Here is a 14,179-nt window from a genome sequence, read left to right as displayed (position 1 = left end):
ACACACAATACCCCATAATGACAAAGCGATAACATATCATTTTTAATTCATAAAAAAAGATTTAAAAAATACCTTATTTACATACGTTTTCAGACCCTTTGCTATGAGGCTGGAAATTGAGCTCAGGTCCATCCTGTTTCCATTGATCATCCTTGAGATGTTTCTACAACTTGATTGGAGTCCACCTGTGGTAAATTCAATGGATTGGTCATGATTTGAAAAGGCACACACCTGTCTGTCTATATAAGGTTCCACAGTTGACAGTGCATGTCAGAGCATAAACTAAGCCATGAGGTGGAAGGAATTGTCCCTAGAGCTCCGAGAGAGGATTGTGTCGAGGCACAGACGTGGGGAAGGGTACCGATACATTTCTGCAGCATTGAAGGTACCCAAGAACACAGTGGCTTCCATCATTCTTAAAAGGAAGAAGTTTGGAACCACCAAGACTCTTCCAAGAGCCGGCTGCTCAGCCAAACCATCCCTACGGTGAATCAGCCCTTATTCAGGAGTTATTCACACGATAATTCCCGGGATCTCAAGGCTGATTGCTTAGTTAATGGACAAAGTCATTTCTGACTTCATTTGGTTCTGAGAGCGAGAAATGCCCCACCCACCCACCCACCCAGCCAAAGTCACACCCTTAGTATCCTACTCATGCAGTTTCTGTAGTGTAGTGGTTATCACGTTCGCCTAACACGCAAAAGGCTCCCCGGTTCGAGACTGGGCGGAAACATATTTTAACAAATTAGACAGTAAACCTATTCACTTAGGGCTCGATCCCAATTTAGGAATTCATGCTTTTCCTACGCACAACTCAGTATTTGCTATTCAGACTTACCCTTTTAAGTCGCGTAACGCACTCTGCTGGGGTGGCTAGCTTGGGCGCTCTGAATAAATTCCTGCTACGTGTGGTCTGAGTTCCATAATGATTCAAATAGGCTACATGTCCCAAATTATTGCAATACTTTAGCTTAATATGATTCACTAATGCTAGCAACCCTCAGGAACAATTCACAAGGATGTGACAGATTAAAGAAAGGTCAACGGAATGAAAGTATGCCAAAATAAATGTATGTGGCTGTTACTGACAGTGGCTCCCGATAGTGGCTAATATTTAACATGATACAAATTGTCAAATAAAACTGGGGAAAGCCCCACAGTGGAGGTGTCATAATACCCATAAAACCTAGCGGTCAAACAGGGAAATGGTTCCAACCATTTTTCCACCATTCATTTTTCCCATATGGGATTTTAGAAACACTTAAAATAATACATTTGTAGTTCTTTATGATAGCCACATTAGCAGTTAATTAGCATGTAATTTTGGGGGGGTAAATACAGGCGAATATTTTTTATAAAAGTCACCTTGTCCGAGAGAGAATTACACGGTTACCATGCCAGGGTAAGCCAACAAGAAACACAGGCCTTTTTTAACTGTTTTTAAAATCCCCTGTGGGGAATATGAATGGTGGAAAAACGATTGGAACCATTTCCCTGTTCGACCGCTAGTTCTTATGGGTATTATGACTCCTACTGTGGTACTCTATTTGGGATATTATGGGCGGTAGACTTGTGGGCATTCCTAACATTTTCCATGACTTCCACTCTTTTTCTTGTAGTTTCTGTAGTGTAGTGGTTATCACGTTCGCCTCACACGCGAAAGGTCCCCGGTTCGAAACCGGGCGGAAACAAATTTTAACAAAACAGATAGTGATGACAGAAACAGGGTCATAACTGAAAAAAACGAAACAAATACATAGGCCTGCAGAATACATGAATAGACCAGTCTTAGACATGTCTTTCAATAACCAGAGGCAGATAGTGATAAGTGAAAAAAAACTAAACAAATACATAGGCCTACAGAATACATGAATAGACCAGTCTTAGACATGTCTTTCATTAACCAGAGGCAGATAGTCATAACTGAAAAAAACGAAACAAATACATAGGCCTGCAGAATACATGAATAGACCAGTCTTAGACATGTCTTTCAATAACCAGAGGCAATGCAATGTTATAAAACAGGTTGTTTGGATCCTGGATGCTAATTGGTTAATAGCAGGGAGTTGAAGCACCACCATCCCAGCATTCTGCAGGTAGTGCCTGTTAGCGGTTCCATTAGATTTATAAATGCGCATCCACTGTTCCACGGCCCAGTCAGTCAATTTATAAACTTCATCTCCCCTGGAAAAATGTGTCTAGACCAATGGTATTCAAACCTTTTCAGCAGGGACACCATTTTTTCCTCCAGTATTTCTGGGGTCCCCATTTTTTTGCAATCATTTCTTGTGATACCACCCCAAATACAACTTTAAAATCGGTACGTTACATTTTTTTTTACATAAACAAATAACCTTCAATTACCCAATCAAATACTTTTTTTCTAATTAACTTTCTCAAAAACGTTTCTATATTGTCTCGTACAATAATCTGTACTCATAATTTTTTGTTCCTAAATAATGAATATATATATCCCCACTGCAGTCCCCCCGACCCCGACTTTAAATATCACTGGTCTAGACAATATTTCCCAATGCCCCTAGGCTAGCATATGGTTTGAAACAGTTGAGGTTTGTCTAAACCTTGCTGTCTGCCTCTCCAACCTGTGGATCAATGTTGCCGTTTTTTTGGTGACCTCCACCGTGCGATGTGTATGAATGTGACCAGAATGACAGCTTCTCTGAGCCAGGCAAATTCATTTATCAGGTTCATTATAATGGATATATCCAAAGAAATGGCAATATAATCCTAGGTAAAACAAACAAAAGTGCAGACAGTTTTCTGTCATTTCAACTGCTTGATGTGATTGTGTGATAGATTTAGTTGGCTGGCTAGCAAAGGAAAAGTAGCTAGCCTGCATATCTACAGTGCATTCGGAAAGTATTCAGACCCCTTACTTTTTTCCACATTTTGTTACGTTACAGCCTTATTCTGAAAACGGATTAAGTCAAATAAAATCTATCTACACACAATACCCCATAATGACAAAGCGATAACATATCATTTTTAATTCATAAAAAAAGATTTAAAAAATACCTTATTTACATACGTTTTCAGACCCTTTGCTATGAGTCTGGAAATTGAGCTCAGGTCCATCCTGTTTCCATTGATCATCCTTGAGATGTTTCTACAACTTGATTGGAGTCCACCTGTGGTAAATTCAATGGATTGGTCATGATTTGAAAAGGCACACACCTGTCTGTCTATATAAGGTTCCACAGTTGACAGTGCATGTCAGAGCATAAACTAAGCCATGAGGTGGAAGGAATTGTCCCTAGAGCTCCGAGACAGGATTGTGTCGAGGCACAGACGTGGGGAAGGGTACCGATACATTTCTGCAGCATTGAAGGTACCCAAGAACACAGTGGCTTCCATCATTCTTAAAAGGAAGAAGTTTGGAACCACCAAGACTCTTCCAAGAGCCGGCTGCTCAGCCAAACCATCCCTACGGTGAATCAGCCCTTATTCAGGAGTTATTCACACGATAATTCCCGGGATCTCAAGCCTTATTGCTTAGTTAATGGACTAAGTCATTTCTGACTTCATTTGGTTCTGAGAGCGATAAATGCCCCACCCACCCACCCAGCCAAAGTCACACCCTTAGTATGCTACTCATGCAGTTTCCGTAGTGTAGCGGTTATCACGTTTGCCTAACACGCGAAAGGTCCCCGGTTCGAGACCCGGCGGAAACACATTTTAACAAATTAGATAGTACACCTATTCACTTAGGGCTCGATCCCAATTTAGGAATTCATGCTTTTCCTACGCACTTCTCAGTATTTGCTATTCAGACTTACCATTTTAAGTCGCGTAACGCACTCTGCTGGGGTGGCTAGCTTGGGCGCTCTGAATAAATTCCTGCTACGTGTGGTCTGAGTTCCATAATGATTCAAATAGGCTACATGTCCCAAATTATTGCAATACTTTAGCTTAATATGATTCACTAATGCTAGCAACCCTCAGGAACAATTCACAAGGATGTGACAGATTAAAGAAAGGTCAACGGAATGAAAGTATGCCAAAATAAATGTATGTGGCTGTTACTGACAGTGGCTCCCGATAGTGGCTAATATTTAACATGATACAAATTGTCAAATAAAACTGGGGAAAGCCCCACAGTGGAGGTGTCATAATACCCATAAAACCTAGCGGTCAAACAGGGAAATGGTTCCAACCATTTTTCCACCATTCATTTTTCCCATATGGGATTTTAGAAACACTTAAAATAATACATTTGTAGTTCTTTATGATAGCCACATTAGCAGTTAATTAGCATGTAATTTTGGGGGGTAAATACAGGCGAATATTTTTTATAAAAGTCACCTTGTCCGAGAGAGAATTACACGGTTACCATGCCAGGGTAAGCCAACAAGAAACACAGGCCTTTTTTGAACTAGTTTTTAAAATCCCCTGTGGGGAATATGAATGGTGGAAAAACGATTGGAACCATTTCCCTGTTCGACCGCTAGTTCTTATGGGTATTATGACTCCTACTGTGGTACTCTATTTGGGATATTATGGGCGGTAGACTTGTGGGCATTCCTAACATTTTCCATGACTTCCACTCTTTTTCTTGCAGTTTCCGTAGTGTAGTGGTTATCACGTTCGCCTCACACGCGAAAGGTCCCCGGTTTGAAACCGGGCGGAAACAAATTTTAACAAAACAGATAGTGATGACAGAAACAGGGTCATAACTGAAAAAAACGAAACAAATACATAGGCCTGCAGAATACATGAATAGACCAGTCTTAGACATGTCTTTCAATAACCAGAGGCAGATAGTGATAAGTGAAAAAAAACGAAACAAATACATAGGCCTACAGAATACATGAATAGACCAGTCTTAGACGTGTCTTTCATTAACCAGAGGCAGATAGTGATAACTGAAAAAAAACGAAACAAATACATAGGCCTGCAGAAAACATGAATAGACCAGTCTTAGACATGTCTTTCAATAACCAGAGGCAATGCAATGTTATAAAACAGGTTGTTTGGATCCTGGATGCTAATTGGTTAATAGCAGGGAGTTGAAGCACCACCATCCCAGCATTCTGCAGGTAGTGCCTGTTAGCGGTTCCATTAGATTTATAAATGCGCATCCACTGTTCCACGGCCCAGCCAGTCAATTTATAAACTTCATCTCCCCTGGAAAAATGTGTCTAGACCAATGGTATTCAAACCTTTTCAGCAGGGACACCATTTTTTCCTCCAGAATTTCTGGGGTCCCCATTTTTTTGCAATCATTTCTTGTGATCCCACCCCAAATACAACTTTAAAATCGGTACGTTACATTTTTTTTTACATCAACAAATAACCTTCAATTACCCAATCAAATACTTTTTTTCTAATTAACTTTCTCAAAAACGTTTCTATATTGTCTCGTACAATAATCTGTACTCATAATTTTTTGTTCCTAAATAATGAATATATATATCCCCACTGCAGTCCCCCCGACCCCGACTTTAAATATCACTGGTCTAGACAATATTTCCCAATGCCCCTAGGCTAGCATATGGTTTGAAACAGTTGAGGTTTGTCTAAACCTTGCTGTCTGCCTCTCCAACCTGTGGATCAATGTTGCCGTTTTTTTGGTGACCTCCACCGTGCGATGTGTATGAATGTGACCAGAATGACAGCTTCTCTGAGCCAGGCAAATTCATTTATCAGGGTCATTATAATGGATATATCCAAAGAAATGGCAATATAATCCTAGGTAAAACAAACAAAAGTGCAGACAGTTTTCTGTCATTTCAGCTGCTTGATGTGATTGTGTGATAGATTTAGTTGGCTGGCTAGCAAAGGAAAAGTAGCTAGCCTGCATAGCTACAGTGCATTCGGAAAGTATTCAGACCCCTTACTTTTTTCCACATTTTGTTACGTTACAGCCTTATTCTGAAAACGGATTAAGTCAAATAAAATCTATCTACACACAATACCCCATAATGACAAAGCGATAACATATCATTTTTAATTCATAAAAAAAGATTTAAAAAATACCTTATTTACATACGTTTTCAGACCCTTTGCTATGAGTCTGGAAATTGAGCTCAGGTCCATCCTGTTTCCATTGATCATCCTTGAGATGTTTCTACAACTTGATTGGAGTCCACCTGTGGTAAATTCAATGGATTGGTCATGATTTGAAAAGGCACACACCTGTCTGTTTATATAAGGTTCCACAGTTGACAGTGCATGTCAGAGCATAAACTAAGCCATGAGGTGGAAGGAATTGTCCCTAGAGCTCCGAGACAGGATTGTGTCGAGGCACAGACGTGGGGAAGGGTACCGATACATTTCTGCAGCATTGAAGGTACCCAAGAACACAGTGGCTTCCATCATTCTTAAAAGGAAGAAGTTTGGAACCACCAAGACTCTTCCAAGAGCCGGCTGCTCAGCCAAACCATCCCTACGGTGAATCAGCCCTTATTCAGGAGTTATTCACACGATAATTCCCGGGATCTCAAGCCTTATTGCTTAGTTAATGGACTAAGTCATTTCTGACTTCATTTGGTTCTGAGAGCGATAAATGCCCCACCCACCCACCCACCCACCCAGCCAAAGTCACACCCTTAGTATGCTACTCATGCAGTTTCCGTAGTGTAGCGGTTATCACGTTCGCCTAACACGCGAAAGGTCCCCGGTTCGAGACCGGGCGGAAACACATTTTAACAAATTAGATAGTACACCTATTCACTTAGGGCTCGATCCCAATTTAGGAATTCATGCTTTTCCTACGCACTTCTCAGTATTTGCTATTCAGACTTACCCTTTTAAGTCGCGTAACGCACTCTGCTGGGGTGGCTAGCTTGGGCGCTCTGAATAAATTCCTGCTACGTGTGGTCTGAGTTCCATAATGATTCAAATAGGCTACATGTCCCAAATTATTGCAATACTTTAGCTTAATATGATTCACTAATGCTAGCAACCCTCAGGAACAATTCACAAGGATGTGACAGATTAAAGAAAGGTCAACGGAATGAAAGTATGCCAAAATAAATGTATGTGGCTGTTACTGACAGTGGCTCCCGATAGTGGCTAATATTTAACATGATACAAATTGTCAAATAAAACTGGGGAAAGCCCCACAGTGGAGGTGTCATAATACCCATAAAACCTAGCGGTCAAACAGGGAAATGGTTCCAACCATTTTTCCACCATTCATTTTTCCCATATGGGATTTTAGAAACACTTAAAATAATACATTTGTAGTTCTTTATGATAGCCACATTAGCAGTTAATTAGCATGTAATTTTGGGGGGGTAAATACAGGCGAATATTTTTTATAAAAGTCACCTTGTCCGAGAGAGAATTACACGGTTACCATGCCAGGGTAAGCCAACAAGAAACACAGGCCTTTTTTAACTGTTTTTAAAATCCCCTGTGGGGAATATGAATGGTGGAAAAACGATTGGAACCATTTCCCTGTTCGACCGCTAGTTCTTATGGGTATTATGACTCCTACTGTGGTACTCTATTTGGGATATTATGGGCGGTAGACTTGTGGGCATTCCTAACATTTTCCATGACTTCCACTCTTTTTCTTGTAGTTTCTGTAGTGTAGTGGTTATCACGTTCGCCTCACACGCGAAAGGTCCCCGGTTCGAAACCGGGCGGAAACAAATTTTAACAAAACAGATAGTGATGACAGAAACAGGGTCATAACTGAAAAAAACGAAACAAATACATAGGCCTGCAGAATACATGAATAGACCAGTCTTAGACATGTCTTTCAATAACCAGAGGCAGATAGTGATAATTGAAAAAAAACTAAACAAATACATAGGCCTACAGAATACATGAATAGACCAGTCTTAGACATGTCTTTCATTAACCAGAGGCAGATAGTGATAACTGAAAAAAACGAAACAAATACATAGGCCTGCAGAATACATGAATAGACCAGTCTTAGACATGTCTTTCAATAACCAGAGGCAATGCAATGTTATAAAACAGGTTGTTTGGATCCTGGATGCTAATTGGTTAATAGCAGGGAGTTGAAGCACCACCATCCCAGCATTCTGCAGGTAGTGCCTGTTAGCGGTTCCATTAGATTTATAAATGCGCATCCACTGTTCCACGGCCCAGCCAGTCAATTTATAAACTTCATCTCCCCTGGAAAAATGTGTCTAGACCAATGGTATTCAAACCTTTTCAGCAGGGACACCATTTTTTCCTCCAGAATTTCTGGGGTCCCCATTTTTTTGCAATCATTTCTTGTGATCCCACCCCAAATACAACTTTAAAATCGGTACGTTACATTTTTTTTTACATCAACAAATAACCTTCAATTACCCAATCAAATACTTTTTTTCTAATTAACTTTCTCAAAAACGTTTCTATATTGTCTCGTACAATAATCTGTACTCATAATTTTTTGTTCCTAAATAATGAATATATATATCCCCACTGCAGTCCCCCCGACCCCGACTTTAAATATCACTGGTCTAGACAATATTTCCCAATGCCCCTAGGCTAGCATATGGTTTGAAACAGTTGAGGTTTGTCTAAACCTTGCTGTCTGCCTCTCCAACCTGTGGATCAATGTTGCCGTTTTTTTGGTGACCTCCACCGTGCGATGTGTATGAATGTGACCAGAATGACAGCTTCTCTGAGCCAGGCAAATTCATTTATCAGGTTCATTATAATGGATATATCCAAAGAAATGGCAATATAATCCTAGGTAAAACAAACAAAAGTGCAGACAGTTTTCTGTCATTTCAGCTGCTTGATGTGATTGTGTGATAGATTTAGTTGGCTGGCTAGCAAAGGAAAAGTAGCTAGCCTGCATAGCTACAGTGCATTCGGAAAGTATTCAGACCCCTTACTTTTTTCCACATTTTGTTACGTTACAGCCTTATTCTGAAAACGGATTAAGTCAAATAAAATCTATCTACACACAATACCCCATAATGACAAAGCGATAACATATCATTTTTAATTCATAAAAAAAGATTTAAAAAATACCTTATTTACATACGTTTTCAGACCCTTTGCTATGAGTCTGGAAATTGAGCTCAGGTCCATCCTGTTTCCATTGATCATCCTTGAGATGTTTCTACAACTTGATTGGAGTCCACCTGTGGTAAATTCAATGGATTGGTCATGATTTGAAAAGGCACACACCTGTCTGTCTATATAAGGTTCCACAGTTGACAGTGCATGTCAGAGCATAAACTAAGCCATGAGGTGGAAGGAATTGTCCCTAGAGCTCCGAGACAGGATTGTGTCGAGGCACAGACGTGGGGAAGGGTACCGATACATTTCTGCAGCATTGAAGGTACCCAAGAACACAGTGGCTTCCATCATTCTTAAAAGGAAGAAGTTTGGAACCACCAAGACTCTTCCAAGAGCCGGCTGCTCAGCCAAACCATCCCTACGGTGAATCAGCCCTTATTCAGGAGTTATTCACACGATAATTCCCGGGATCTCAAGCCTTATTGCTTAGTTAATGGACTAAGTCATTTCTGACTTCATTTGGTTCTGAGAGCGATAAATGCCCCACCCACCCACCCACCCAGCCAAAGTCACACCCTTAGTATGCTACTCATGCAGTTTCCGTAGTGTAGCGGTTATCACGTTCGCCTAACACGCGAAAGGTCCCCGGTTCGAGACCGGGCGGAAACACATTTTAACAAATTAGATAGTACACCTATTCACTTAGGGCTCGATCCCAATTTAGGAATTCATGCTTTTCCTACGCACTTCTCAGTATTTGCTATTCAGACTTACCCTTTTAAGTCGCGTAACGCACTCTGCTGGGGTGGCTAGCTTGGGCGCTCTGAATAAATTCCTGCTACGTGTGGTCTGAGTTCCATAATGATTCAAATAGGCTACATGTCCCAAATTATTGCAATACTTTAGCTTAATATGATTCACTAATGCTAGCAACCCTCAGGAACAATTCACAAGGATGTGACAGATTAAAGAAAGGTCAACGGAATGAAAGTATGCCAAAATAAATGTATGTGGCTGTTACTGACAGTGGCTCCCGATAGTGGCTAATATTTAACATGATACAAATTGTCAAATAAAACTGGGGAAAGCCCCACAGTGGAGGTGTCATAATACCCATAAAACCTAGCGGTCAAACAGGGAAATGGTTCCAACCATTTTTCCACCATTCATTTTTCCCATATGGGATTTTAGAAACACTTAAAATAATACATTTGTAGTTCTTTATGATAGCCACATTAGCAGTTAATTAGCATTTTTTATAAAAGTCACCTTGTCCTAGAGAGAATTACACGGTTACCATGCCAGGGTAAGCCAACAAGAAACACAGGCCTTTTTGAATAGTTTTTAAAATCCCCTGTGGGGAATATGAATGGTGGAAAAACGATTGGAACCATTTCCCTGTTCGACCGCTAGTTCTTATGGGTATTATGACTCCTACTGTGGTACTCTATTTGGGATATTATGGGCGGTAGACTTGTGGGCATTCCTAACATTTTCCATGACTTCCACTCTTTTTCTTGCAGTTTCCGTAGTGTAGTGGTTATCACGTTCGCCTCACACGCGAAAGGTCCCCGGTTCGAAACCGGGCGGAAACAAATTTTAACAAAACAGATAGTGATGACAGAAACAGGGTCATAACTGAAAAAAACGAAACAAATACATAGGCCTGCAGAATACATGAATAGACCAGTCTTAGACATGTCTTTCATTAACCAGAGGCAGATAGTGATAACTGAAAAAAAACGAAACAAATACATAGGCCTGCAGAATACATGAATAGACCAGTCTTAGACATGTCTTTCAATAACCAGAGGCAATGCAATGTTATAAAACAGGTTGTTTGGATCCTGGATGCTAATTGGTTAATAGCAGGGAGTTGAAGCACCACCATCCCAGCATTCTGCGGGTAGTGCCTGTTAGCGGTTCCATTAGATTTATAAATGCGCATCCACTGTCCCACGGCCCAGCCAGTCAATTTATAAACTTCATCTCCCCTGGAAAAATGTGTCTAGACCAATGGTATTCAAACCTTTTCAGCAGGGACACCATTTTTTCCTCCAGAATTTCTGGGGTCCCCATTTTTTTGCAATCATTTCTTGTGATCCCACCCCAAATACAACTTTAAAATCGGTACGTTACATTTTTTTTTACATCAACAAATAACCTTCAATTACCCAATCAAATACTTTTTTTCTAATTAACTTTCTCAAAAACGTTTCTATATTGTCTCGTACAATAATCTGTACTCATAATTTTTTGTTCCTAAATAATGAATATATATATCCCCACTGCAGTCCCCCCGACCCCGACTTTAAATATCACTGGTCTAGACAATATTTCCCAATGCCCCTAGGCTAGCATATGGTTTGAAACAGTTGAGGTTTGTCTAAACCTTGCTGTCTGCCTCTCCAACCTGTGGATCAATGTTGCCGTTTTTTTGGTGACCTCCACCGTGCGATGTGTATGAATGTGACCAGAATGACAGCTTCTCTGAGCCAGGCAAATTAATTTATCAGGGTCATTATAATGGATATATCCAAAGAAATGGCAATATAATCCTAGGTAAAACAAACAAAAGTGCAGACAGTTTTCTGTCATTTCAGCTGCTTGATGTGATTGTGTGATAGATTTAGTTGGCTGGCTAGCAAAGGAAAAGTAGCTAGCCTGCATAGCTACAGTGCATTCGGAAAGTATTCAGACCCCTTACTTTTTTCCACATTTTGTTACGTTACAGCCTTATTCTGAAAACGGATTAAGTCAAATAAAATCTATCTACACACAATACCCCATAATGACAAAGCGATAACATATCATTTTTAATTCATAAAAAAAGATTTAAAAAATACCTTATTTACATACGTTTTCAGACCCTTTGCTATGAGGCTGGAAATTGAGCTCAGGTCCATCCTGTTTCCATTGATCATCCTTGAGATGTTTCTACAACTTGATTGGAGTCCACCTGTGGTAAATTCAATGGATTGGTCATGATTTGAAAAGGCACACACCTGTCTGTCTATATAAGGTTCCACAGTTGACAGTGCATGTCAGAGCATAAACTAAGCCATGAGGTGGAAGGAATTGTCCCTAGAGCTCCGAGACAGGATTGTGTCGAGGCACAGACGTGGGGAAGGGTACCGATACATTTCTGCAGCATTGAAGGTACCCAAGAACACAGTGGCTTCCATCATTCTTAAAAGGAAGAAGTTTGGAACCACCAAGACTCTTCCAAGAGCCGGCTGCTCAGCCAAACCATCCCTACGGTGAATCAGCCCTTATTCAGGAGTTATTCACACGATAATTCCCGGGATCTCAAGCCTTATTGCTTAGTTAATGGACTAAGTCATTTCTGACTTCATTTGGTTCTGAGAGCGATAAATGCCCCACCCACCCACCCACCCAGCCAAAGTCACACCCTTAGTATCCTACTCACGCAGTTTCCGTAGTGTAGCGGTTATCACGTTCGCCTAACACGCGAAAGGTCCCCGGTTTGAGACCGGGCGGAAACACATTTTAACAAATTAGATAGTACACCTATTCACTTAGGGCTCGATCCCAATTTAGGAATTCATGCTTTTCCTACGCACTTCTCAGTATTTGCTATTCAGACTTACCCTTTTAAGTCGCGTAACGCACTCTGCTGGGGTGGCTAGCTTGGGCGCTCTGAATAAATTCCTGCTACGTGTGGTCTGAGTTCCATAATGATTCAAATAGGCTACATGTCCCAAATTATTGCAATACTTTAGCTTAATATGATTCACTAATGCTAGCAACCCTCAGGAACAATTCACAAGGATGTGACAGATTAAAGAAAGGTCAACGGAATGAAAGTATGCCAAAATAAATGTATGTGGCTGTTACTGACAGTGGCTCCCGATAGTGGCTAATATTTAACATGATACAAATTGTCAAATAAAACTGGGGAAAGCCCCACAGTGGAGGTGTCATAATACCCATAAAACCTAGCGGTCAAACAGGGAAATGGTTCCAACCATTTTTCCACCATTCATTTTTCCCATATGGGATTTTAGAAACACTTAAAATAATACATTTGTAGTTCTTTATGATAGCCACATTAGCAGTTAATTAGCATTTTTTATAAAAGTCACCTTGTCCGAGAGAGAATTACACGGTTACCATGCCAGGGTAAGCCAACAAGAAACACAGGCCTTTTTGAACTAGTTTTTAAAATCCCCTGTGGGGAATATGAATGGTGGAAAAACGATTGGAACCATTTCCCTGTTCGACCGCTAGTTCTTATGGGTATTATGACTCCTACTGTGGTACTCTATTTGGGATATTATGGGCGGTAGACTTGTGGGCATTCCTAACATTTTCCATGACTTCCACTCTTTTTCTTGCAGTTTCTGTAGTGTAGTGGTTATCATGTTCGCCTCACACACGAAAGGTCCCCGGTTCGAAACCGGGCGGAAACAAATTTTAACAAAACAGATAGTGATGACAGACGGGCAAACGACGCCGGCCGCGTCATGAAGCCGTCGACAGCCAAACCAGAGGCGAAGGACGAAACGCTACATAGGCCTGCAGAATACATGAATAGACCAGTCTTAGACATGTCTTTCAATAACCAGAGGCAATGCAATGTTATAAAACAGGTTGTTTGGATCCTGGATGCTAATTGGTTAATAGCAGGGAGTTGAAGCACCACCATCCTAGCATTCTGTAGGTAGTGCCTGTTAGCGGTTCCATTAGATTTATAAATGCGCATCCACTGTTCCACGGCCCAGCCAGTCAATTTATAAACTTCATCTCCCCTGGAAAAATGTGTCTAGACCAATGGTATTCAAACCTTTTCAGCAGGGACACCATTTTTTCCTCCAGAATTTCTGGGGTCCCCATTTTTTTGCAATCATTTCTTGTGATCCCACCCCAAATACAACTTTAAAATCGGTACGTTACATTTTTTTTTACATCAACAAATAACCTTCAATTACCCAATCAAATACTTTTTTTCTAATTAACTTTCTCAAAAACGTTTCTATATTGTCTCGTACAATAATCTGTACTCATAATTTTTTGTTCCTAAATAATGAATATATATATCCCCACTGCAGTCCCCCCGACCCCGACTTTAAATATCACTGGTCTAGACAATATTTCCCAATGCCCCTAGGCTAGCATATGGTTTGAAACAGTTGAGGTTTGTCTAAACCTTGCTGTCTGCCTCTCCAACCTGTGGATCAATGTTGCCGTTTTTTTGGAGACC

The 14,179-nt window shown here is 40.6% G+C and overlaps 7 non-coding genes across 7 annotated transcripts; all 7 read left to right on the top strand.

The window, feature by feature from the left end:
- The first annotated feature begins 1,618 nt into the window (after window positions 1-1,618).
- trnav-cac (transfer RNA valine (anticodon CAC)) lies at window positions 1,619-1,691 on the top strand. Its single transcript has one exon. It is a non-coding gene; the product is annotated as a tRNA-Val (tRNA).
- Window positions 1,692-4,578: 2,887 nt separating this feature from the next.
- trnav-cac (transfer RNA valine (anticodon CAC)) lies at window positions 4,579-4,651 on the top strand. Its single transcript has one exon. It is a non-coding gene; the product is annotated as a tRNA-Val (tRNA).
- Window positions 4,652-6,588: 1,937 nt separating this feature from the next.
- On the top strand, window positions 6,589-6,661 carry trnav-aac (transfer RNA valine (anticodon AAC)). The gene has a single exon. It is a non-coding gene; the product is annotated as a tRNA-Val (tRNA).
- Window positions 6,662-7,546: 885 nt separating this feature from the next.
- Window positions 7,547-7,619, top strand: trnav-cac (transfer RNA valine (anticodon CAC)). Its single transcript has one exon. It is a non-coding gene; the product is annotated as a tRNA-Val (tRNA).
- Window positions 7,620-9,551: 1,932 nt separating this feature from the next.
- trnav-aac (transfer RNA valine (anticodon AAC)) lies at window positions 9,552-9,624 on the top strand. The gene has a single exon. It is a non-coding gene; the product is annotated as a tRNA-Val (tRNA).
- An 853-nt stretch (window positions 9,625-10,477) lies between these two features.
- Window positions 10,478-10,550, top strand: trnav-cac (transfer RNA valine (anticodon CAC)). The gene has a single exon. It is a non-coding gene; the product is annotated as a tRNA-Val (tRNA).
- A 1,838-nt stretch (window positions 10,551-12,388) lies between these two features.
- trnav-aac (transfer RNA valine (anticodon AAC)) lies at window positions 12,389-12,461 on the top strand. Its single transcript has one exon. It is a non-coding gene; the product is annotated as a tRNA-Val (tRNA).
- The last annotated feature ends 1,718 nt before the right edge of the window (window positions 12,462-14,179 follow it).

The sequence above is a fragment of the Salmo salar genome, chromosome 14, assembly GCF_965601325.2.
Source record: "Salmo salar chromosome 14, fSalSal1, whole genome shotgun sequence".
Classification (NCBI taxonomy): domain Eukaryota; kingdom Metazoa; phylum Chordata; class Actinopteri; order Salmoniformes; family Salmonidae; genus Salmo; species Salmo salar.
Note: the sequence above shows the minus strand (reverse complement) of the source record. Positions and strands in the feature narration are given on the sequence as shown.